The sequence below is a fragment of the Bemisia tabaci genome, chromosome 1 (assembly GCF_918797505.1).
Source record: "Bemisia tabaci chromosome 1, PGI_BMITA_v3".
In the NCBI taxonomy this organism is placed as follows: Eukaryota; Metazoa; Arthropoda; class Insecta; order Hemiptera; family Aleyrodidae; genus Bemisia; species Bemisia tabaci.
The window spans coordinates 22,539,845-22,566,026 of NC_092793.1; the positions used below are offsets into that span (position 1 = coordinate 22,539,845).

At 41.7% G+C, this 26,182-nt stretch overlaps 3 protein-coding genes and 1 non-coding gene across 7 annotated transcripts in view; 2 read left to right on the forward strand and 2 right to left on the reverse strand.

Moving 5' to 3' along the window:
* Positions 1–26,182, reverse strand: part of LOC109041147 (vitellogenin) — a 393,940-nt gene that overhangs the window by 184,020 nt on the left and 183,738 nt on the right. The gene's annotated exons all lie outside the window — the stretch shown is intronic.
* Positions 1–26,182, forward strand: part of LOC109041254 (uncharacterized) — a 214,121-nt gene that overhangs the window by 154,580 nt on the left and 33,359 nt on the right. The window lies entirely within an intron of this gene.
* Positions 1–26,182, reverse strand: part of LOC109041255 (uncharacterized) — a 170,769-nt gene that overhangs the window by 143,608 nt on the left and 979 nt on the right. The window lies entirely within an intron of this gene.
* On the forward strand, positions 24,203–24,273 carry TRNAG-CCC (transfer RNA glycine (anticodon CCC)). Its single transcript has one exon. It is a non-coding gene; the product is annotated as a tRNA-Gly (tRNA).

The window sequence follows — 26,182 nt, forward strand, 5'->3', positions numbered from 1 at the left end:
AATCTCAAAGTTTTGATTTAATGGAGTTAAGAGCTTTTGAAATTTCCAAATTTTGACCGACCTCCCCCATTGACTCGATCCACTTAGCACCTCGTCATAAAATTCAGAAGTTTTCCTCGGAGATAACACTAACTTTTGCCGAATGATAACAGATGTATGAGAAGTGAGTTAACTAAAAATAGGTAATAGTGCCGCAATATAGGATATTTTGATGTTGGCGCGAGAACCACGTCTCATTGGCTCAACCGCCTCTCGGGTGAATGTAGAATAAACTGACTTGGTGCTCATTTTTGGAGGGATATAGAGTAATGTTATCTTTTCATCGAGGCCTAGTCTCCCCATCCCATGTCGATCTCATATTGAGCTTTGCCTCAGTCTAAAAATATAAGGTCTCTATAACCAAACCGAATTCTAGGACGAAGAATTGGGAAACCAGTATGACAATCCAAAATGCCAATTGATGAGCGATTTTTCAAGCCCTTTTGTGGCCTTAATGATCAAAATATAAAAAGAGGAATTGTGTTTCCTGCACGCACACTCAGAGGATAATGCTGTTCTGAAGAAGTTTGAAAATGAATTTATATTTTAGTTTGTGTATTTCATACATGGCCCAAGTTGAAAACCAGTTAATGTCATTTCATCGTGGCCAGATTTCCGCTAAAAAGAGAATTCGTGCTCTGAAATTAGTAAGCACATTGTATTGAAAATTTCACGATTTTTTCGAAAATTAATCGATGTCAAAAATCGGCAAAATTGTGGGCACTTTTTCATGTCATTTTTGTGTGAGAAAAATAATTTTTCGAGTAGATTTTAAAACTTCGGAATTAAGATAATTTGAAGGGAACTCAATTTCAAAAATTTGGGCGTTGATGCTCTTCTCACCAGCAAGGAAGAACGCCAGATGAACCTGTAGACGTTGCCAAAAAACCTCCGATAAAATACGAATATTCAAAAAGACCTGATAATACCCCCCCCCCCCCATTTTTCAGTGAATTTTACTCGCAATCGCATTTGAATTTTATCAAAAGTTCAAGAAAAATATATTCATGACTCCTGAAAATAAACATTTTATCGGAGGAAATGTGACAACTCTCGAATGTTCATACGGTGTTTTCCCTTGGCACGGAGGAGGATACCACGGAGTCTCCGAATATTTTCTCTGCGGGGGAAAAAAAGAAAGAAGAACTCGGGGTAGATGTAACGTGGGAGAGTTGGAACCCCACCGCGTTACAGGCGCTAATAACGTCCAACATTAACGGCTCAGGTACAACGAGGCAGCCACCCCTTTCTTCTTTTGGCGACATGATGATGCGTCACAGCTCAATTAGCCCTGACGAAGGGGCGCAGGTGACGGGGGCGGGTGGGGGTGGGGGGCGGGGGCGAGGAAAGAATCGCCGCATCGAAGCAATATTTAATTGGGCTCCGGGGGAGGATTAGTTTTTGTATCGTTGGTTAGCTTGAAGAGCGTAATTTTGCTCTTCATTAATTTGCTCGGGGCAAACTTTCTCCGCGCTGTTTCGCCGCTGGCGAGAGCGGGGGAGCGTACCGCACCACGCCCCCGAAACAACGGGCGCTATCATTGTTTTAGTCTTGGCAAAGCTGCGTTGTCGCCTCGCGGAAAATTGAAACGACTCAATCACTGGGAAACTGCTCTGTGACTAATATTTTTTTCTCTAAAATATACATTCATATGCTTATGCATATGCGAATTGATGACGGCGTAGAGATACAACTATTCGTACTTAATGGATTTCCGTGTTGCGTGTGCAAAATTGAAGGCGCTCATGAACTCACGAGGCTCCGCTCTAAGGTTCCAATAATGAGGTGTCGGTCAGATTCAGATTCAATGGACACTAAACGAGACACTGGTTCAAGCATTTAGGATCGATTTAGCATTGATTTAGGAAGTCTTTCTCTATTGGGCATATTTAAATCGTAAAGTATACCTTCGTGGGAAGAGTATACCTTCCAAGGAGATCGGGATACGAGGGTGTACTATACGATTCTAATCTATGTTTTTTCTTTAAAATTTCATGTGAAACACGATTTGCGCATGGAAAATAACTGATTTTAAATCAAATCGAGATAATAACGTATTTATGTGGCAGTTGTTATATCCTTCAAACTTCCGCTATGGCGCTTGAGAGACATCTAATTTTTTTTCGTTTCTTTAGTTCTTTATTTGAAATAATTATTGATAACTATAATAATTATAATAATTTTTGATACATCATACTTTAGCCTTAACTCCTCTCCACTTAATCTTACTTAAATTTAACCTCAAATTCCTAAAATTTCAAAAATAAGGACATCTTGACACGTGACACCTTTGTCGCAAATTGACGACGGCGTAGAGATACAACTATTCGTACTTAATGGATGTCCGTGTTGCGTGTGCAAAATTGAAGGCGCTCTGGTGTGAGGCATGAACTCACGAGGCTCCGCTCTAAGCTTCCAATAATGAGGTGTCGGTCAGATGCAGGAGAAAAGATTAAACACGAGGGACCATTAAGTCTCTTTCATCTTCGACTATGTTGTCGCTCTCGATTTTTATTTTCTTCAATTTGATGTCCGATTTTTTGTTTACGTTGTATTTGTAGACCTATAATTATCTGAGGCTAGTACGCACTGATTGCACTGGCCCCATACAATACAACAGGGCGCGCGTTTTTAGCATGCATCGGGTCAATTTAACCCGACTTGGATACGTCAGGGTTGATACGTACCAATTTAGCATTGTGGAAAATTGTCTTGATAAGTCATATTACTTAATGTGATTTGATTTTGCTGTTTACCCTGGGGGAAGCAGAGTAAGTAACAAATTATAACGTATAGTAACGTATTATTTTGCAAAAAAAATCCACAAAGAAAGTGAAAAAATCAGTGTCTAAAACGCGTTGCAGTTAGTTCCATTCCCGAAGGGTGTAAGTGATTTGACAATCAGTGGATTGTCACTTGCATCTGTCATCTTCATTTTCTGTAAAAAATACTTTAAATTAAGTTACCACGCTCAGTCCCAGGCGGATATTCTTAGATTCGTCATCAACAACTGGCAGCCACGCACTGTGCTCAGTTCCTTAATTTTTCTTCCATTTCATTGCCGATAAATTTCCAAACTTGGAAAATTGTCTCTGAAGTTTTCTCATTAACTCCGTTTTTATTTAATTTTTATCTAAATTGTCCTCTGTCATTAGATATATTGGATTTAAGGACCCTGAGTCTCTATTTCATCGCAGCTTTGCCTGTTCTGCAACTTTTAACTTTTCGGCTCTCGATGGCCCAATGTCTACCTTTAGATGACAGAATTAGGAAATGATAATACACCTCTTAAGAGCAAGGGCCTTTTATACAGTAGCTTGACACGTCGGAGTTGAACACAGTATAGTAGTCTTTAACTTATCACACTTTTTTTTCAGTTGTCATTTGACATTGCAAAAAACTCCACGATATTTACTATATGAGCGCACCAAGTAGGAAGGGTAGATCGATGCTGAGCGTATGACGTACAAGTAAAGCTTAGCACTGCGTATTACGCTACAATTATTGTAACGCGCCAATCGTTAAGGAGTATTTTAACAGTTTTGGTTGACCTATCGTCAAAAAATATAAATTATGACTTCGCACTATTATTTAAGTTATGGAGGGAGGGAGGATACGCAGGCCCGCCACAAGGGGGGGGATACTGGGTCCTTGGTACCGGGGCCCGGGCCCTGGAGGGGCCCGTGACGCAGGTGACAAACCACTACGAATTCATGTGTAACCCTTGTCTCGTTAGGAAAAGTGAAAAAATTACCCTAAAAATTCCGCAAAAGGTGAATAAAGTTTCAAAAACACGCTAGGGCACTGTAAAATTTTTTTTACTTTTTCAGAGATTTCTATCTATTTTCAAGATTTTGAGTATAAGTAGAATGATATTTTCAGTAACCGTGTTTCATTTTCTTCCGTTGACGGATGCTAAGAGGCTCCTGTCTAGGCATCCTCGACTTCAATGGCTCAACTCCCTTGCCAGAGACGTACGAAAGGGGAGTACAGGGGGGCCCGGCTCCCCCTAGAATTGAAAAGTATCATCTGCCCCCCCCCCCAAAAAAAAAATTTCTAGATGTTTTGAATGCAACAATTCGAAAGTATTTGGTGCTGAAAGTAAAAAAAAAAAAAAAAGGCGTAATTATTCTGCAGAAATTGATGGAAAATCTCCATCATAAGAGCTTCATAATGCGTCCAAATAGATTTAAAATTTCGAAAATTTCCCGGGGGAGATCCCCCGGACCCCCCCCCCCCCCCCCTGTGCTAGGGGCCCGGGCCAGGAAATTGGTACCAGGGCCCGAGATGGGATGTGGCGGGCCTGGATGTCACACGCGCTGTAAATTTTTAAAGAGGTCTCATCCTTGCGTGTAATGTGTAACGGAGGAGGCTGTGATCATATATTCCAAAGGTACGAAATCTAACTTAATTTCCCATTTTTTGAGAAATGAGTGCAGCTACACATATTTTCTGGGAAGCCCTTGAAGGGCCATGTGCATACCGAATTGTAGATTTTCCTTGAAATGCATTTACGCCTTTTGAAGCCTTTGTCCTCTGGGATTTGACTGCGAATGCTAATTGTATTGTAAGTGTAATCGGCAGCTGATAAAACAATATTTCTTGTTCGCCGATGTTGAACATCATGAATTATAGATCTTGACCACCTTAGAAAACCTTTGGCACAAATTCCTTCAAATATCTGTGAAAACAGCTGAGTCGGCCTAGTTTCGCCAGGGTAAATTTTCCGATAAATACCTCACTGACCCTCTAAAAGTCGCATTCCAAATGCTTTAATGCTGAAGCCGCCTGTTCCTCCTCTGGTCTATACACCTACGTAATTTCAACGACGGGGGTTGGAAAGAGGGGGAAACTTAGGGGGTGAGACGAAGGGGGGTTGCCCTCCCTCCAGAGGAGCCCGGCGGCGGCTGTCGGTCCTTTTTTCACCTCTCATTATTTCCGTCACGTCGCGGCCCGTTTAAATTGGACCGGAATTCAAATATCTCCCGCTCTACCGAGGTTTCGGGAACAACACTGCCAGATGTATGACTTTCATAGCATCGAGTCCTCGTGTAAAATCGATATTTATCTGACCAATGTGGCAAGGATGCGCGGCAAGCATTTTTCAAGGAGCAGGCGTCCCGTCGCGGCTCAATTTGTCCCGTGTTTAGGAGCAGAGACTCTGCTTCAAATTAAAAAGGCTCCCTTCGACCGAATGCGGAGGGGCCTCGATCATGTGCCGAGAAGCCTAATTCCTCAAACCTTGTTCAGAATTTGTCGCCGCCCTGGCAAAAGCACTTAACTGCACTTCGCGTTGTCCTACCGTCCATATCATTCAATGCTTTCCCGGGCTCATTTCTAAAAGTATTTACGTCCTTTTGTCAGCCGAATGAAGGTTGACGCCCTCCAAAGGAACTTGACCACAAAAATCCACGATTCTAAGACAGACTGCAGAGGTAGATCATTCAACACGCTTGAGCTTTTGGTGTTGGCTATTGAGGATATTTTCTTTAAAAAACGTATACCATGGTTGCCAGGTTGTCGATACGATGTGCAAAGTGTATATGGGTTTAAATGGAAGGAAGTGGTGATATTACAGCCTTTTCTGGCAACAATGGCATGCGCAAAGAATTGAAAAGCAAGTAGTAGCATGGTACATTACAAGCATAGTAAAAAAGCTATCGGGAGAAGTCCTGACATGAAATGTTTAACTAAAACTGTTTATGCTTATTCCGTCACATTCTATGTATACATTTTTTAGGGGTGTAGATAAAATAAAATTTAAGTGAAAACCAAATGAAATTGAGTTGAGATCAATTTCACAGGAGGATCAGAGCCTCAGGGAAATATTGTACAGGAACTGAGGGGGAGAGGGCGACTCAAAATGTTAGCTCAGGATTACCACTTAGGGGATATTTGAAGTAACCAACAAAAATTATATATAATTTTACATTTATACTATCACGTTTTTTGCTCAGCTTCTGCAAATTTGGCATAATATCCATACATATATATATATATATAAAGTCGCTTTATAACGCACTCTGGCGTTCTACGACACCCAAGCGCCACATATGCCTGTCTTCCCAGAGGTTATCGGGCAACTGACACCGCAACATCTCTTTGTCAACGCCCTGCCGCCAACCCTTTACGGGACGTCCCCGTCGCCTCTTCCCAGGTGGTACCCAATCCAAAACTTGTTTGGGCAACCTCTCCTCCGACATTCTTTGCACATGTCCATACCAGCATAACTGCCTGGACATGACGTCGTGCACGATATCTTTCTCAACCTTCATCACCTGGCGAATTCTCTCATTACGGACACGGTCCCGTCTCGAAATGCCGGCAGATCGCCGCCAAAAATCCATTTCAGTTGCCCTCAACATTTCTTGCGTTCTTTTCGTCAAAGGCCACACTTCACTACCATAGAGCACGATACTTTTAACGATGGCGTCATATATCCGGTGCTTGTTTGCCTTTGAGATGCTCTGATCCCAGAGCACCCCGTTCAGCATCGCGATGGCTCTCCTGCCCTGGATGATCCTGTCCTTAATTGCTCTATCCATCCTTCCATCCTGATCGAGCCAAACACCGAGATACTTATACTCGTCACACTCTTCGATGCGCCGTCCATCCTCAAGCTCTATGCTTTGCCGTTGATGCGCTGCTCCCACGACCAGCTTCTCTGTCTTGGACACACTAACGTCCATGCCCCATTTCCGATATTCTTCGACCAACTTCCGCGTCATGTAATCTGCATCTTCCTCATCTTGAGCTACAACGATCTGGTCATCGGCAAAGCATAGAGTATAAAGGGTCTGCCCATCAAGGAGTGGAACGCCCATTCCTGCAACCTTCTTTTTCCATTCCTCTAAAACGTGCTCTAGGTATACCTTAAATAGTGTTGGTGACAAACAACAGCCTTGTTTTAGCCCTTTTGTGACGAAAAAACCTCCGGACAACTCTCCACGACATTTAATTTTTGCTATCGTCCCGTTATAAAATGATTTAATTGCCCCCACAAGTCCTTTGCTAAAACCCCTTTTTTCCAAGGCTTCCCAAAGCTTCACTAACGGCACGCTGTCATAAGCTTTCTGAAGATCCACAAACACCAAGTGCAGCTCCTGGCTGACCGCCCTTTTCTTCTCGATGACCTGGGTAATGGTGAACAAATGGTCGACGGTAGACCTACCGGCTCTAAAACCAGCCTGTTCTTCGGCTTCCTGGCCGCTCCAAACCTCTTCGACCTTTGCCTTGAGAATTTTACCGTAGACCTTGCTCAAGGTTCCTGTGACCGATATACCTCTGTAGTTGTCGCAATCTTGCTTACTACCTTTCTTATGACTGGGAGTAATCCAAGATTCCTTCCAATCCTTTGGTATTTCGGAACCATGCAAACAGTCTTGCATAAGTTTCCTCAGATGTTCAAATAGTTTACCGGTACCACATTTTATCAACTCCGCCGGTATACCCCCAGGTCCAGGAGCTCTGCGAGTTTTCAACTCCCTCACAGCCTTCACTACATCTTGGAGCTGGATCTCCACGTTGGAATCTTCTTTAGTGCTTATGACTCCGCCTTGAAACTCGGGTCGCCTCTCCGTTAATAAATCTTTAAAATAGTCCTCCATCTTGTCAATTGGTATCGGAGACATGATGTCGCGCATTTTATTCCGTCGCAACCCTTTGATCACTTTCCAGCCTTCCGTACTTTTCCGGCCTCCAAGGTAGGTATTTATCTTCATGCAGCTTTCTTCCCAAGCCTCATTTTTCTTCCGAGTGATTACCCGACGGACTCTTGCTTGAGCCTGTCTGTACATGATTTTATCATCCAACTTTTGGGAAGAGAGAAACTGATGATACCTATTCCTTTTCACATTTATTTCCTCCTCTACCTCCGCATCCCACCAGTACGGTTTTCTGTTATCATTTTTTTGATCAGAAACCCCCAGGGCCTCCGCTGCCGCCGAGTGAACGCAATTCTTAATGAATTCATACCGCTCTTCCGTACTGCCATCGCATGCATCTCCTAACTTTTCATCCAGGCGCTTTGCGTACAGAGCCTTGACACTCGGGTGCTTTAGGCTATCGATGTTGTACTGAACTTGATGTACGCGTTGTCGCTCCGGTTGTTGATTGTCGCCTTGATCGTTCTGCGACACACGAGCGGGAAAGGCTACATCCGCTCTGAGGAAATAGTGGTCACTACCGCAGGAGAGTCCTCTACATACCCTCACCTGCTGGATCTTCAGGTTTGTTACCTGTTTAACGAGCACGTAGTCAATGATGGATCTTAAGCCGCGGGTAGGTTGGACCCAAGTATATTTGTGAATATCCTTGTGTTGGTAGAACCCGTTCAATACTTTTAATTCCCTCTGCTCGCAAACGTCGATAATGCGGCTTCCGTTGTCGTTCACTGTAACTTCACCGAACGGGCCAACGATTTTACTGTTAACCCGGGATCCCGTTCTTCCATTTAGATCTCCCAACACAAGGACTTCTCTCCCAGGTCCTACCTTCACTACCTCCTCGTCCAGTTCTTCAAAAAACTGATCCTTAAGTGCGATGGTAGCATCATCATTGACCCCGTATACCCCCAAAACAGTGACTCTGTGACCGTGCATAGTTAGGTTCATCTTAATCATGCGAGCGTTGCATATCCATACATAAAGAATGTAAAAAAAGAACAGAGTGAAAACTGACGACCGTTGTTACCATTTCTGATGGGCAAAAAATCCTCGAAGAACTCAAAAAACCATTCTGATCAAAACTTATTCGATACACATGAAAATATCGCTTGAACTTACATCGAGATAACCTTCATTCACCATACGAAGGCGTGAGGACAGGACACATAAATGCAGAGTTCGATTTTTAAATCGTGATCGATTGCCTTTGTCGGTGCATCCCTATCATAACAATGCTTATATCGATCGAGATCATTCGATAGCAATTCCGCAATCCAGGCGAAGCTTGGATTTTCCAATCCGAGGCTGCGAACAATATCGCGGGATCAACTCGCCGAGGGTGACTGCGGCCCCACTAAAGCGGCATAAGCCGTTGCAAGCTCAATATTGAGTTGTAACAGGATGGCTTTTAAAGTCGTCTGCGCGGCGCGGCGCGGGTTGCGGGGTGGAGGGGGCTCGGGAAATCGGGGTGGGACCGTGTGCGAACCGCATAAAAGCGTGTCGCGGACCGGAAAAGCTACATAAATGAGGAATCGTGGGATTTTACGAGTCTAGCTTGTTGCCGCACTGGTTTCCGCATCAGACAAGATTCACCGTGCGGTTCGACCATAGGAACTTCATGCATTCCCGAAACGTCACAAGTCTTGTGTCTTGTCTCAGATTCCCGGGGATATGAATCATTATTTGACGTATTTAACCCTTAAATGCTCAAGCCGGATCCAATTAATCCCAGAGTCCCTTCATACTGAGAGGAAAGACAATGCGAATTCATTTCTGATTGGTCTCGTATTTTCAGCTTTCACAGTGTCACAATCGGAAAGAAAAATTATACATTTCCACCAATCGCAAAGATTATAAACTGGAATGGGCCGGGGAATTGGGGGAACGGCAAGGAACGAATGGAATTAGAGGGGGGACGGAGATAGGAATTCGGGAATGGGTTGATCAAAGATTATAAAAAACTTTTGTGTAATTTTTATTCTTGTTTGTGACATCCATAAGCCGTCTCTACTCTCTCTATGAAGGGACTCTAATTGGACGTATATTTCTATCAAACGGATCTATGTGCATTATGACGTGAGCTTTGTTATGCGTGTATTCTTATGGGTCTCAGGGCTTATGTCTTAATGCACATAGTTCTGTTTGACAGAAATACGTCCAATTAACCCGATGTTTGGTGAAAATACGGGGCCCGCGGGTTGCATGGGGTCGGTACAAAAGAGCTTCATATCAGTGCCCTAGAGCGAAAAGATACCTAACTCCATTTTAGTCACTCCGAGATATCAGGGAAAAGCCGTGCGTATAGGTCCCATTGATTCTAATGTAAATCCGATAATGTATAAAATATAATAAAATTCCGATTTCGCGCCTTCAATTTTGCAGATGCAACGCGGACACCCTTCAAGCACGAATGCATAGCTGTATCGCTCCGCCCTTGTCAATGCGTGTACTTTCCCTTGCTCTACTTTTGTGCTGGTTCCGTTTATTTTATTTTTATAATGGTGCTACAAGGGATATGTATACGAAACACAACCGAAGACAGAATAGACGTAATCAGGCCTCGTTTTTTTAACTTTTAGCTCAAGTCTAAGCGACACTTTATTGGCAGCAGGGGCGGAGCATTGCGAGTTTCCACCGCGGAACATCGCGCCTTCAATTTTGCAGATGCTTCGAGGACATTCTTCAAGCACGGGCAGTTGTACCTTCACAAGAAAAAATAATTGAAAAAACATGAAAAAGTTTTGAAACAAAGCAAAAATTAAGGCAGAAAAAAGTTCTAAATACTCGTATTTCTCGCAAAGAACTCCTACTTTGTCAGTGCTTTAAAACGAGGCATTCATAAAACCTTGAGATTTTTTGTCCATCAAATGGGGAAAATTCTGCGTCATAAAACTGCCAATATTGAGAAAACGTTGTATTCATGTGCTGGAAATCATTACAACAATCCTCAATCTAGCTATACATATGAGAATTTTCCCCGGTATGTTTAAAAAGCTTACGTGGCATACTACACCCAGAAAAAAAAACACAGTTATTCTACCGTTACAACGGTAGTAATGTCACACGGGATTCCACGGTAGTAGAACCGTGGATTTTGATTCTTGTAACGATGAGCACAGTGATATGACCGTGTTCACCGTAATATTACTGTAAGCACAGACATACTATTAGGAGCATAGTTATGCTACTGTGCTCTTCAATAATATTACCAAAATCCTCGGTTCCACTTCCAAGGAATCCCGTGTGACAGTATTACCGTGGTAACCGTCGAATAACCGTGTTTTTTTTTTCTCCGTGTAGCTATACGAGAAGTTTCACCGGTATGTTTAAAAAGCTTACGTGGCACACTAACCAAAATATGAACAAAAAGTCGAGCAGCATGATAGCAACAAAGCATTTAGAAGTGTCTCTGATACCGCGGTAGGGCAAGAAACGCCTGGGTCAAGTCTAGGTAATCTGATGAACCTCCTCGCCAGAAGTTGCAAAGTGCATAATGTAACGAACCGAGCTTCGTGTGGGCGCCCGTTCCAGCCGCTCGGCTCCCTGGTAATTAATTTTTAATCCCGCACGGAATTATCGCTCCATCTTTTTCCAAAGTGCTAATTATTTCCTCGAGCAGATGAGTTTACTTGTTTGCCGTCGCTTATGAAGATTTGTTGAAGCTTTTGACGTGGTGCCATTCGCGGCAAATTTTACAGGGTGTACATTCTCCAGCTTCGCACGTCACCTGCTCTAGTTTGTTGGCAAAACCTAAAAGGATCCGTTGCAACCTTCAGCCGGAACAAAGATGAGAGACTCAAAATTTACTTTAATCACATTTGCAAAGTTAGAAATTCACTCTTTATCTCACAATCTGCGTATTAAAAATGCAGTTTTCTTAGCTTCCCGGTTTAAAAACTCTGTGAAAGCAAAGAAATTATTTGACTCTAAGAGAGGCAAACTTGAATTTTTTATTTCGGATGATCTTCAAATCAAACTTTTTTCCCTAGAGCTAAAATAAGTTCACCCGATCATCTTTTTTTTGCTTAAAAAAGTTGAAAATCGGTAGAATGTTATCAGCGAATAAAGTTTTTGATCCTCAGAGGTCTTAGTTGTATGTACATTCGTGAACATGTCAACTACTGAGAGAAGAATATTCAAGTATACTGAACCATAATACAGTGTTCTACATACTTGTACTGTATGGTTCATATAACCATCCTTCTGATCCGTCTAACCGTGCCATTAATTCTTGTAACCAAAATCTCTCTATGATTCGGTTCTCTCAAACGCTTATCGCAGTTCGGTTTGAAGCAACTTCTCGCGGTTCGATGAAAAGCAATTTTTCATTTTTTTCAGCGTGGTCGGAGTGGGTAAGTCATTTCACGAAGATACCACTATTTGACCACGCAGGAGCTCGTGTTGCCTACTTTAAAATTGAAGGCGAACTGAAATAGCGTTGGATATTTTCAAGTTCGGTGAAAAGCTCTTTTTTAGTGTGTTCCGATCGATGATACTATGACTATTCGACTACGACGAGAACTCGTGTGCCTACACTAAAGCGTGAAGCCGAACTGACATGGCGGCAGTTATAAGTTCAGGTATTGAACTTTAACAGCTTATAACTCACTTAGATCAACCCGAAGTTGGTTTGATCAAATTGTACACCCGATACGGAAACTGCACAACGGCTCATAAGATTGGAGACGAAGGTTTTGACATGACGTCATGAGATTCACTCGTCAGAATTGTTTACAACTCCCGTAAACCACTATCTCCAGTTTCCCTCGTTCCTCGATAGGTATGCAACCGGCTCATTTTCGACGCGCTTCCGAGAGGTCCGATTGAAATTTATCGGTCAGTCCAGTGGCGTGGCGTGAATTGCGATGTACCGATTGTTTTGCCATTTAAACCTACGGTAAAGAATCGATTATTAAGGCGTTCGCTGCGAACACCCTGTTTATCGATCCTTTTCCATAGGTTTAAATGGCGTAGCAATCGATACATCGCAATTCACGCCACGCCACTGGGTCAGTCGGCGAAACGGTGCCGCGCGCGGGAGCTTGCGAGAGCAGCACACGAAGAAACGGCCGCTATTAAATTATATAGAATCCCTCTCGCGTGACTCAAAGGCGTCCGAGAATAAACTTCGCGGCGGCGGGGCCGGCGATGATCGGGGCGGGGGGGAGGGGGCCTCGGTCCGAAGGGACACGGCCCCCCCTCGCCCCGCAACCGCGCGGAAAAATGACATCCGTTGTCGAATCGTGCTCAGATCGCGGTGCCCGATCGATCGTGTAAACTCGGCGCTGATGAAATGCATTTTTGATGAAGACCCTCGCCTCCCGCGGCAGTGGCGTGGCGTGCTTTGCGATATATCGATTGTCACGCCATTTAAACCTATGGTAAAGAATCGATTATTAAGGTGTTCGCTGCGAACACCCTGTTTATCGATCCTTTTCCGTGGGTTTAAATGGCTTACCAATCGATATATCGCAATTCACGCCACGCCACTGTCCCGCGGGTCGTCGTCCCGCGGGGAACAGGGTCCGCTGCGCTGCGTGTCAATTGATGACCGCTTCTTGACTCGCATTACAATCCGCCGCCTCTCCCCCCCCCCCCCCTCTCGGCATTGGGCGAGCCTGAGTAGGACCCTCTTTAAGACAACGATGAAACTAGAGTGCCTAGGCAAAATGTTTCTACGGATCTGAGTGTTTCCTTAGAAACTTTGAAACCCCCTTGTACGACACACACACCCTCACCAAAAAAAAAAAAAAAAAAAAAAAAAAAAAGGAAGAGTACGGAATGAGAGCTTTTAGGGACTAAAAGGAACCCATGAATTCAAATTATCCAGAGTGATTGATCTATAAAATTACGGGTTGTTTCCCGCACGATGGAACGTAACTCCATTTCAATGTTGCAAAAATGTCTAAAACTTCAATTCAACGGTCAATTTTTTACAAGAGTGCACCTGCGCAGTTTTTGTACAAAGCTTTCCAAATTTTTTCATAAAATCAGAGGAGAAGTCAGTAAAATTTTCCGTCAAAAATACCTAAGATTGCCTTGGTAGAAAGGAAAGGAGGAGTTGCGTTTTGGGCCTTTTCCGGCCCCACCTGGATTTTGCTAAATGTTTCATATTTTCAAAGTACTAGTTTTAGGTAGACTCTGTGCCAAATATTAGACCGAACGGAGCCCATGCAAGGGCGCAGCAGCGCCTCAAACCCAAAATCCTGGAATCGAAAAACAATTATTTTCGTCGACTTAGGAAAAAATTTTACTGAACATTTTTTATTCATTTTTTTACGTACTTTTCAAAAATGTACACAGTTTTTGGATTAAATTGAGTTTTGAATGTGTTAAATGGAAAAAAACCCTAAAAATGGGCCAAAAATGGCAACAATGGGCCATAAGGCTCCTTAAAATTTATCGGAGGCCTTTAAAAAGGCCAGAAACGAAAAGTACGCAAAAAAATACATAAGAATCATGTGCTGGAAGAGTGATAACAGTCGAAAAAGTCGACGAAAATAATTGTTTTTCGATTCCAGGATTTTGGGTTTGAGGCGCTGCTGCGCCCTTGCATGGGCTCCGTTCGGTCTAATATTTGGCACAGAGTCTACCTAAAACTAGTACTTTGAAAATATGAAACATTTAGCAAAATCCAGGTGGGGCCGGAAAAGGCCCAAAACGCAACTCCTCCTTTCCGAGGGGAAATTTGGCAACATTGAAATATAGTTACGTTCTTTCGTGAGGGAAACGACACATTGTTCAGACCTGTCGTGTGTAAAGCTCGTATTTGACATAGTTTCCGCTTGCATTTTCTCAATTTTGTGGAAGAATCCTCATTAATGAAAATTCTCGGTCACCTTGGTTTCATATTGGAATCTGATGATTGGAAGCAATGTTTTTTAGGTTAGCTGCCTTTTTGGGCCACAACAGCTCCATATTTTGACTCAACCCATACTTTCCCTACATAAGTACTCCAGACGAAACGGCCCATGGTGAAATATGATAAAATGAATAACAGCAGTTGAACGGGTCATTTGAAAATATGCGTATCCGCCAAAATTCTTAAAAACGGAGTTTCCGATGGAATACTAGTATTTGAGGGTGGACGCAGCTTACTTCCGAGTGATTCGACGATTATTGCTCTCCAAACGTTTTTTTAAACATTTGAATTAGGTACTGCTCGAGTGGAAAAAAACAGGACCGGATTCACCTACTTGCCGCCCGTGGGCCGCCTGTATTTTGCCGCCACCTTCTCATTCGTTTTGAAACATCAATAAAAACCATCAAGTGAACGTGCAGCGGGAAGGGGTTCATAAGACGCGTTAACTCGTGTTGCACACATTTTTTGCGAAGCCCTGTCAACATTACCAGCAAAAGTTCACGGAACTTTGCGCGAAAGTTAAGTTCCGTGAACCTATCTCTGTGTGAACAAGGCCTTCCATTTATAAGAAATGAACGGATGAAAGAACAAACTGACCGCATTGTGTTTGACGCAATGCGTGAAGTATTCATGCAGTCTTGTAGGCGCTATGCGCTTCATGCGTCCGCCGCGCCGCTACGCTTCCTCCTGGATTGAATTGCGTGTTTGGTTTCTCTATTAACTCGGCCTAATTAAAGGTGTTGTCTCTTGTATCACCGAAAGACGACATTTAGAAATTCGTATACTTTTACCCTCAGGAAATGAGAGATTCTGTCGCTTTTCCTCGTTTGTAATTTATTTTCATGAATCCGATTTTTTGCTCTCTTTTTTTGATAACTATATTAAAAAATTGCAAAACTTGCCGCCCTGGGCCGCGGCCCATGTTGCCATCCCCTTAATCCGGTCCTGGGAAAAAGAGCGCAAGTGTCGGGCCATCTATTCAAGTGTACAGTACTTCTTCATTATGAAAACCATGGGTAAGTGCGGGGACGAACTATGAAATCATCATATTTTCATGGTTATATTTATATTAACATGAAATAGTTATTTAAATATACCATGTCATGCTACTTGACTGTCATATTACTGCTAAAAAGGCAGCATTTAACGGTAGTTTTGAGGGAGGGCGGATTCACATTTAAAAAAGTACAACCAACTGACTGAAAAATAAGAAACGAATATAAAACTGCACACTCTTGATAGTGACAAATGCATCGTGGGCACGTGCCTTTTCTCCGGAACTTGGTGCTCGGTTAGATCCTATAATTTTTCCCTGATCTATAATCTCAGATCTATCAAATAAATGCCTCTTTTCGCCCCCCCACCCCCCCCTATCCCTCTCCGTGGATCCACCGGATGCAAAACAATCTCTAATTCTATAGAATGATTAAACGCGAAAGCTGGAATAATCAAAGTTCTAATCCAGGTTCCAATATTAGAGTAGTGAGATTGTCAAGAGTGACAGCTTATTATAGGATCTAGGAATCGGAGGATTATCGCGAGTGGAGTTGGTTCACTGGCGAACCCAATTTGGCAGAGTTGCAACTAGGGGAGTAAAAGAGTCGACTCCTCGATTTGATGGCTCGCGGCCAACTTTCGCATTCATAAACTTTTGGTTCATCTTGCGAAAGAGATCCAGAATTTGGGTTGTGGACATCAATGCATTGCTGCCGTCATGAAAAACAGAACGTTATATCCGTGCCGTAGCCGGGAGTTTCGAACTTTCGAGCTGTTTTAACGGAGGTTGGCAATGCGCCAGGGATGAAACTCGATCCACCAATGGAAATTCGCTCACTCATAGATGGCTTAGTGAGTTGACGTTTGGACGAAATTCATTAGAATGAAGGTTGAATTTAATTAAGTTTAATGGAAGGAACTCTTTTTTGGGGCTATCTTTGAATTACGTAACTCTGCAGAAAATGGGTCGGAGTATTGGTCAACTTCACGCAGCAGAATCTGGGTCGAGAGGGTACAATGAGGGGAGCGTTTTATGTAAAAACCTTATGTCAAACGTCCATTTGAGACCAGACTTTAAAGAATGGCAAAAGTATTAACCTAAAATGAAATTTAAATGTTGGTCTCTAAGTGTCTAATGTCGCAACCTACCACAAACTTAACTCGATCGATAATTCCTAATTTTCTCTCTCATGACATGTACTGGAGCTGGTTCGCAACTGACTTTTGCATAGAGTAAATGAAAAATTCGACAGATCGTTTTCAAAACAGTTGTAAAAATTGAACCGGAGATTATATGCGATCAGAAATTTTGACAGGACGTATTCTTTTTCATCGCGGAGATAAACCCGGATCATTTTTAATGACGAATTAAACGAAGGCGTCGTGTAAATAAACACTACCATACCACGCCTTTCTTCAATTCGTTTCGAAAAAAATTCCATGATGGCGTCGTCCGATGTAAAGTGTTTAAACCCTTGATTACGTATTAAGCTCGACCAGAGGTCATAGAACCGGCTTCAAAGCAAAAGTATGCTTAAAATTTGATCTTGTCCTGAATCCAATTCACCGAGTCGTACTAAAATAGAGATTGTGCAAAACTGTATTGCTGCCGATCAGAGACTGATTCCACATGTCTTAACCTCACTACGAGGGGGCTCTAGATTGAGCACTACACACGAGATGATTCGTTACGATTGTGAGATCCTCGACCAGTTGGAAGGGGGTGGAGGGAGGTACAGCGGCGCGCAGTAGATCGAGTCAATACTCAATAGAAGAGGTCAGACCAAATTTGGAAACTTTAAAAGCTTATGACTCTGTTTATACGAAACTTTGAGATTTTAAAAGTGATTCCATTGGTTTTATCGTAAAATTATCTTCAAGAACCACTCCTTAAAATTTAAAATTTGACGAATTAAACATCAAAATTTGCAGTTTTAGTAAAAAATGTCCTGTCCGAGCTCTGTAGGTCCACCGTGTGACGCGGCGTGGACAGACAACTAAAACGACGGGCGCGACGGACGGTGGACAGCGACGACGACGTGGACGACGTGAGGACTTTGACGGACGTCGGGCACCGGATAGCGTCTAAATGATCAGCTGATCAATTGACCGCCGTGTCGAGCTAAGCCGAGCCGCCAACAGCGTAGTAGTGGCTCACCGTCATGCCACGGAAGAGAGCCGTAAGTACATCTGAGATGAGCCTCAAAGTACATAAGAGCACGTGCTAAGTATGGCTCATACAGAGGTGCACTTACGGCCTCAGCTCAGGGCGCCCGGGAGGCCGGCTCAGGAAACCGGGTACCCGCTTCGCACCGTGGATCCTCTTCTGGATACTCACAGGATATCATTTCATCATAGAAGTTGGTATCGATAATTTCGCGACTGTGGACACAGTGGATGTTTTTACCGAGGAAGGAAATACACATGCGTGAAATCAGCTTTCACAGCGCTCTGTGACTACAAGCCGCCACAGTCCCATATCCTTCCGAAGTCCTCCATGGAGTTGGCACTCCCTTAATTCCTCTATAACTCCCTGTCGCCGCACCCTTTCACCTGGCGTCGAAAGGAAAGGCGACGCAAGCGAGGAAAGGAAGCGAGACTATTCGCAGACGCCAACGCAAAGAGCAGAGGCGGATCCAGCAATTTTGCAACACCGAATTCCTCCATTTAAACCTATGCTAAATAATCGATTCTTGTCGGAGCACCCGGCCCCTCCAAAAATCGATACATTTTCATAGGTTTAAATGGAGGAAATCCGGTGGTGCCAAATTGCTGGATCCACCGATGGCAAAGAGTCGTATTCGTAGTCCTTCCTTAAACAGCCCTTATCCTTTGGAGGGTCTGATATGGTTTACACTGTGATTAAGGAGGTGTTACACAGGAGATCATAAAAAGGACACATTTAACGGTTCTTCATCAAAATTTAAAAGCGTGATTATGATAATGAATCGTCGAGGCGAGGGACTTCAATGATTTGCCAATAAAATAAAATTTCATGTATTAAAGTAGGTCCGTTCCTACCTCAAATTTTATCGATATCGTAGAATTTTCATGTAATTTTTTTTTCATTCTTCGAACTATCAGATCCTTAAAATCTCTTACAAGGGTCAATTTTCAAAATTATTCTATTAATTTACACACGAAGATCGTAAACATTGTCCCTGTAATGTAGTTACTTTAATGGCCTTTCTAATCACAATGTTAATTATACGAAGTATCCCTAAAGGAAAGAGCTGCTCAAGGAACAACTACATGAATACAGCCCAAAATCGCACTCAGGATGTTGGAATTGCCCCCCCCCCCCCCCCCCCCCATAGTGGTAAGTGTAATTAAGACCAGCATTAAACTTTAAAAGATCGTGGAAAGATTTGAACTCTCTTGCACGTAATTTTTCAAAAGTAAACTCGTTTTGTAAACTGGGGCTCCGACACTCGGTTTAAAATTTTACACATTTTATTTTATTTTCTGTGTGATCTCCAAAAAAATTCATTCAGAGATATCATACATAACATACTGCGTAGGTAGAGTGTGAATCTATATCTGAATCGGTAGTTTCCCTGGTGCTCCAAAAGATTGCAGGCTAAGGACTATAGAGTTATTTGATGCTACTTCTTCTCTTCAAATTCATAGACATTGTCGAGATCGTGTCTCAACATCGATTTTCTAAGTCCGGAATAAGGGGAAAACTATTAATTTCACATGAAACTTGCTTGTAGCAGACAAAACAATAAGCGTGTTACCTGTTTACGAGTTCAGTTTTGAAAGAGTTATTAATATCTTTGTACGACGATAAGTCCACAAATCGCGCGAATTTGTTCCATTGTGGGCCGGTCGGTGGGATATCACCCGCTTAAATTGATGCATGAATAGCTTTCATTTCCTTCGTGGCAAAACATATCAATGGGACCGTAATCTCTCTCCCACAAGTCCACAACCGAATCACTCGTCGCTGCCAAACTTTGCTAATTTTTTGTCATCATCCGGCCTGGATGCCACATTTTAAGAGCGGTACATTAAGGCCAGGAAACAACTAGTATTGTTATTGCTCGCGACGAATCAATTGCTGATCTGATTATAAATCTGAGTATAAAATATTTTCTGATCAAACTTCCTAAATTTTTCAGGAAAATACTCCTATGATAACCATTGTATCTGTTTCTTCTTGTATAAAAAATAATTTAAATGGAAGGAGGAATCTAGAACAATTTGGATTTAAATGATGAAATTTGGCAGAGTGACATTCTATATTATCTAACCGTTTCGTTTAGCGGAAAACCACGTGATCAAGATTATGGCATTTTTCCTCATTTCCCGAACGAAGGAACGTAATTTCATTCAAGGGTTGCACAATTGCCTCAAATTATTCACTTTTTTACAAGAACGTACCTGCGCCATTTTAAGATTTGTCTGATCATCGCATGCGATCAGATGAAAACTCGGTGAAATTTCAATTGAAAACTGCCCAAAATTCTCTTTGTAAAAATGTAATTTACAAGGGCAAACTTGGCAACATTGGAATGTTGTTACGCTCTTTCGTGAGGGGAACGACGTTTCGTCCTACACTGAAAAAAAATTCGCGGCGTTTTTACCAAGGTCCGTTGGTACCTTTACCATCTCACTTTTTTTACCAATTATTGGTAATTTTACCAAGACAGACTGGTAAGTTTACCTAAAAACCGGTATTTTTACTGTTTTTTTTTTTCAGGTAAGAATACCACTTTTATTGGTAATCAATTCCCGGTAACTTTGCCATTTTATCTCGGTAAATCTACCACAGCCGATAAAAAATATTGGCATTTTTACCGGGGATCAGTAAAATTACCAAGAAAGTCAATAATTTTAAATCTCAAGAAAAACTGAGATCAAATAGAACCCTGAATTCTCGGTAATTTTACCCTTTTCTTGGTAAATACACCGAGTATTTTTTTTTCAGTGTAAAATTCCAAGACTTACGATACTATCGCACGGCTTTTTCGTAGTAACCGTGCTCGGTGAAATCCGTCAAAACGAAACCCGAAGAAGTAGCGCCACCTGTTGTAAAAACTCGGGCGCTAAGCAGGCGGGAAAGCCGTCGGCACATCGCATCCCGCCCACGGGCCGCGCTGTTGATTTTGTGAGTCATAACCATCCTTTAAACAGCATAAATTTCCAGAAAATGGGAGTCTGCCGGGCGGGTAACGCGGGAGAGAAATGAATATTTGATGAGACTCGCACACCTCCGAGAATGCGAATGAAGAGGACCCGTTCGGAAATCCGCGGCGGCTGTTAACCGAGCTTATTCAAATCGGCCTCCCGCTCCGAACTTTCCCGCCAGTGGCGTGGCGTGCTTTGCGATACCTCGATTCATCTGCCATCTAAACCTATGGAAAAAGATCGATAAACAGCGTGTTCGCAATTAATCGATTCTTTACTATTGCTTCAAATGGAGAAATATCGATGATCGATCATTCACGCTCCGCCGATAGACTCATCGCGCCGGTATGAAAACAATCGACGAGAGGACTTGGCACGGATTTGGCCGCACGGGACCCCGGCTCTAACTTCCCTTTCATCCTATCGTTACGGAATAATGAGTTTCTTTCATCTCGCGTTTATTCGCACGCGGATGAGCCTTTTGTTTCGCGCGCATTTGATGCGTAGTGTTTTGCCTCGTGCTCTAATTAAAGTCGCCAAAGTTACAAGGGTAACGATAGACAGTTACGCGACACGAAGGATGAGACGGTTACGCGACACATCGCTGCGAGGAAGACGTAACCCGGAGCGCCTTCAATTTCGGCGTATGCAATACGGACATCCATAGAGCAGGAATAGTTGCATGCTAAGGCGCTACGTGTACTAGGAGTCCGCTACGACCGCTACGCAACTCAACCCTCAACGGTTGGACAAAGTTGGTCAAAATTAGTCTAGTCTGAGTTTTATGCTGCCTAATCTCCTCTCGAGTTTTAGTTGTTTATAAGAGAACTGACGAACATAACGTATTTAAAATGTATGAACATTTTCTCCTGATTTGTAAAAAAATATTACCATAAAATTTCACATCGGAATTGATTGATCGTTGATTGATTTTCTGCTAAGAAAATAAAACATGAGACTAAATCAGGAAACAACGTCTGATGTAGCTAGGTTGATTCTGATAAAATCAGTCAAGTCGTGTAGCATCAGTCGTCCTGAGAAATAACATTGTAGGACCATATGACTAGAAAAGTGAGAAGGACCCGGGATCAACCATTCGCATTGTAAGAGCAACGATTATTTTTTCTTCGTTAGCTTCGCAGTTTTCACTCTTTATTTGAAAATAGCCATCATTCAGTACATATGTGTCGCAGGCAAATAGTGAAATCAGGCATTTTGTCAAATGCCAAGGCAGATAGTTAAATTTTGACGGTCTATAAAATTTTTTGAATTTATGGCGAGGAGCTCGCAAGTTTTCAATATTTTTTGGAAAAATAACTCATCAAACCTACGAATTCTTCTTGTCTCTTCCTCTTTATTTGCCTCTCATATTTTTAAATGATGAAATCCTAAAAATTCTGTATTTTATGACATACTGAAAATTTCCAGATAAGTGTCTGTGCAGGAGCTAAAAACGGTTTAAAATACTATTGTGCGATGCAAATTTTTACTGAGAATTTTGTCTTACAGGAGAAATTAATTATTTTGTCAAAAATTAGGAAAAGAAGCAGAATTTCAATCTAAGTTAGAATATTTGACTATTTGCCTAGGCATTTGACAAAGTGCCTAATTTTACTATTTGCCTGCGACATATGCATACATATAGGTAGCTTTATAGCACTATTTCACGCTCTACGACTCCTAACCTCCACTGCCCTCTGTCGAACCACAAACCTTGGGGCATTGAGCACCTTAACATGTCTGCTTCAATCCCCTCCCTCCAACCTTTCATTGAACGCCCTCTTTTCATTCAGTACATATTCACTTTAAAATAAATAAATAAAAAAATAAATTAAAAAAAAAAAAAAAACATATTCTCAGGCCATAATTTTGCGGTGCGTAAACACCATACCTTCATTTGATGAAAAAAGGACAAACTTCACCTAATGGAAGCCCATGCCGCTCTCCTGACGCAAAAACGTAACAAATGCTTCTCAAGCTGAGCTCTATCAGCTGTATATAACACTATATTCTTTTAGGCTCAGGCGCAAAATGAAGATACGACCTCACGTCGGAGGAACGACAATGTATGAGAGCCGCTCCCTAGATACACTCGGGTCGTCTGCGTTTGGAAAAAAGAAAAAAATCTTGGCTAGTGATCAATCAAAGTATGGTGGTTGCCTCGGGGGAAATCAGGACGGCTGGCGCTTTTCGCGAAGTGCCTTCGGGCTTGGCGTGTCGTATGACGTCACAGCGGTGTAGGGTGACGTCACTCCCCGTTGAGGCTAGCACTCACGTCAACTTAAAGCGGAATGTATGCATGATATTGCATTGAATTGCATGGGACTCGCTCACAGTGGCGTGGCGTGAATTGCGATATATCGATTGTTGTGCCATTTAAACCCATGAAAAAAGATCGATTATCAGGGTGTTCGCAGCGAACACCTTAGTAATCGATTCTTTACCATAGCTTCAAATGGCGAGATATCTATAATCGATTATTCACGCCAAGCCACTGCTCGCTCAGCCGCGAGCCTTCCCTCACCCGCAAAAAACTCAACCGAAGTAACCTAACCGTGGTCACAATTTATCCGCTTCATCGAATTCAATGTGCGGTAAAATGAACATCCATTACGTTTTTAAAGGAGCTATTTAAACACTGTACTGCTGTGCTAAGTAAAAACGCCGTATGAACATTCGAGAGTTGCCAAATTTCCTTCACTAAAATGTTCATTTTTGGAGAATTGTATGAATATTTTTCCCTGAAATTTTCAGAGACTATGGTTGAAATCGAAAACAAAATTATCCAAAAAATTGGAGGACAAATATTCATAATTTTACCGGGAAAGTCGTGTTTTATCAAAAGAAATTTGGCAATGCCTGAAGGTTCATACGGCGATCTTCCTTAGCACGGCAGTGTATATGGTTTTGTGCAATTAAATGTGTTATTTAAAGATGAATGGTTTAGAATCTAGCATACTCGAATTCAGCATTTCTAAGTAACATTGCGGATATGAAACTAATGATCTGAGGTTCTGAACGAATCAAATTCGTACATATTTTTCATTCTGAATTTTCCATACGATCTAATTTTTATTTTCTTATCATATCCCAGATTGGATCAAGCTCGATTCAAATAAAACATGAAGATTGGATCAAGCTCGATTCAAATAAAACATGAAAAATCAAAGGAGGGGTAGGCGGGAAACAAGGCTAAAAGTATATAATGAAAACTAAGGCGTTTCGGCTCCGAACTGAGTTTCTTTCAGTCGGAGAAAAACACTACAAAATATATAAAAATGAAAGAATTCGAAACAAACGAAATGATAACTGATTAAAATGGAGCCTCTAAAAAGAAAACCTCGAAAAACCATGTAGAGCCAAATTTAAGATAAACATGACCTCGGTACTGAGTTTGCAACATACTACGTAAGGTTGAAGGTCTTTAATGTGTTTTTCTATTTTCCACACAAAAATTCTTTTCACGTTAGGATTTTTGTCAACAAAATGAAGGAAATGTGCATAGAAGGCGCCGCTGGTGTAATGGTATCATGCAAGATTCCCATTCTTGCGACCCGGGTTCGATTCCCGGGCGGCGCATTACATTTTAGGGTTAAAGCTTTTTTTATCAGCCAATAATTGCCTCATTGAAAATTAAACTTTTATATACATTTTATACTGTACGTACATTACATTGAGCTGGTATATCAATAAACCTTTTTTGAGTATAGTTTTGTGGACATAGGATCTCTCTCCCTTGGACGGTCATATACAACGGGATGAGAGTCAGAGGGGCTGAATTTTATCGCAGATTTGTAAAATTTCACCTAAAATTTTTTATAATGTCATTAACGGTCGCTTCTTCTGTACTTAAAATTTAATGACATTTTTACAAAATACAAGTAAGAACCCTTACTATATACTTTTATTTACTTTAGATGCATTCATTTGTGAGTAAATAAACATGTCAAGAGAAATATGTCAAGGATGCGATCTTTGTCGTGTCCCAAACAAAAGAACGAAATAAGATTTCATCGTTGCAAATACCCCCCCCCCCCCCCGCATATTGAACTCTTCCAAGAAAACTGTAAGGCATTTATATCTAACCTTAAACTTTGCTCTAAAATCACGCCAAAATCAGTATACTTTTGAGCAGAGATTTCACGATCATACGCTCATAAAAAATTAAATTTGTCTCATTAAATTTGCAGCTTTTGAATAGATTTATGTTCCTGCAATTAGAAAACGGCATACCATAAACTTTTGGTAAAAATAAATATCAGGATGATAAAAATAAATATCATGATAATAAAAATAAATACATCATAATCATGATGAAATGGTACAAAAATATTTTCAATGATCCTTAAGGCAGACTTAAAGGATCGTGATTCCGCCCGTTACTATTTCCTTACCTAGAAACTCGCTCATTTAGACACGTGAACTCCAGGTATAGAAACAAAATGGACCATTTATTAAAATCCAGCATCACTGCAATACCGCTGAAGATCGCTTAGACATGTTTGACCGCGATCAGTATCCTCATCAAATATTGCCTAATTTTCGCTAAAGTTTCATCTTTTAAATAAATCTAACCAATATTCTGACATGAAAATTTCTGACTATATTCTTTAAAATTGAGGGAAGATTTCCGAAAAGTTTGAAGGTGTAGAATGTTCTCTGGTTCTCTAAATTACGAGAAGAAACTTGAAATGCAGTTAGGAAGATTTTGGTTAACTCTGTCCATTTGATCATCATTGAGATATTTACTCTACCAAGGGTTTTTTCAAGGAAAGATATAATTTAGAGACTTCACTCAACTACCCTCCCTTTAGTGCAATAGTTATTCTCGAAAACGAACGCTCAGATTCGCCTAAAATGACTGATGGCCAACAGATTGAGCGATGGAAGCAATCCTAATGAAATATGCAAAAACTCGCCTGGCACAGTGCCCAGCCCGTTATTCACCAGTCAGCATTATACTGCTGTGCTAAGGAAGAACGACGTATGAACATTCGAGAATTGCCAAATTTCCTTTAATAAAATGTTCATTTTTGAGGAAAGATACGAATATTTTTCCTTGAAATCCTCAGGGCCATTAGGTGAAACTGCGAACAAAATTATCTGAAAAATTGAAAGGACAATATTCATAAGCATACCAGGACAATCGTGTTTTATCAAAGGAAACTTGGCAACGCCTAAAGGTTCATACTGCGTTTTTACTTAGCACGGCAGCATAGGCGAGTTTTGTTTGATTTTTTTCTCAACAACCTGCTCATCAGACATCATTAGGCGAAAAGAAGCGTAGGCCTACGAGCGTGACTTTCACCTCACGCGATTTCATCGTTCAGATTTTCAGTGCGAGGTCTCTGAAATGTATTGTCTCTGGGCCTTGTGGGTATTATTCCCTCATTTATATATATATAGTGACAATCCAGTTACCCACTACAATGGACCACTAGACAAAGTACGAATTTCAGCACTCTGATACATGTTTCTTAATTAAAAT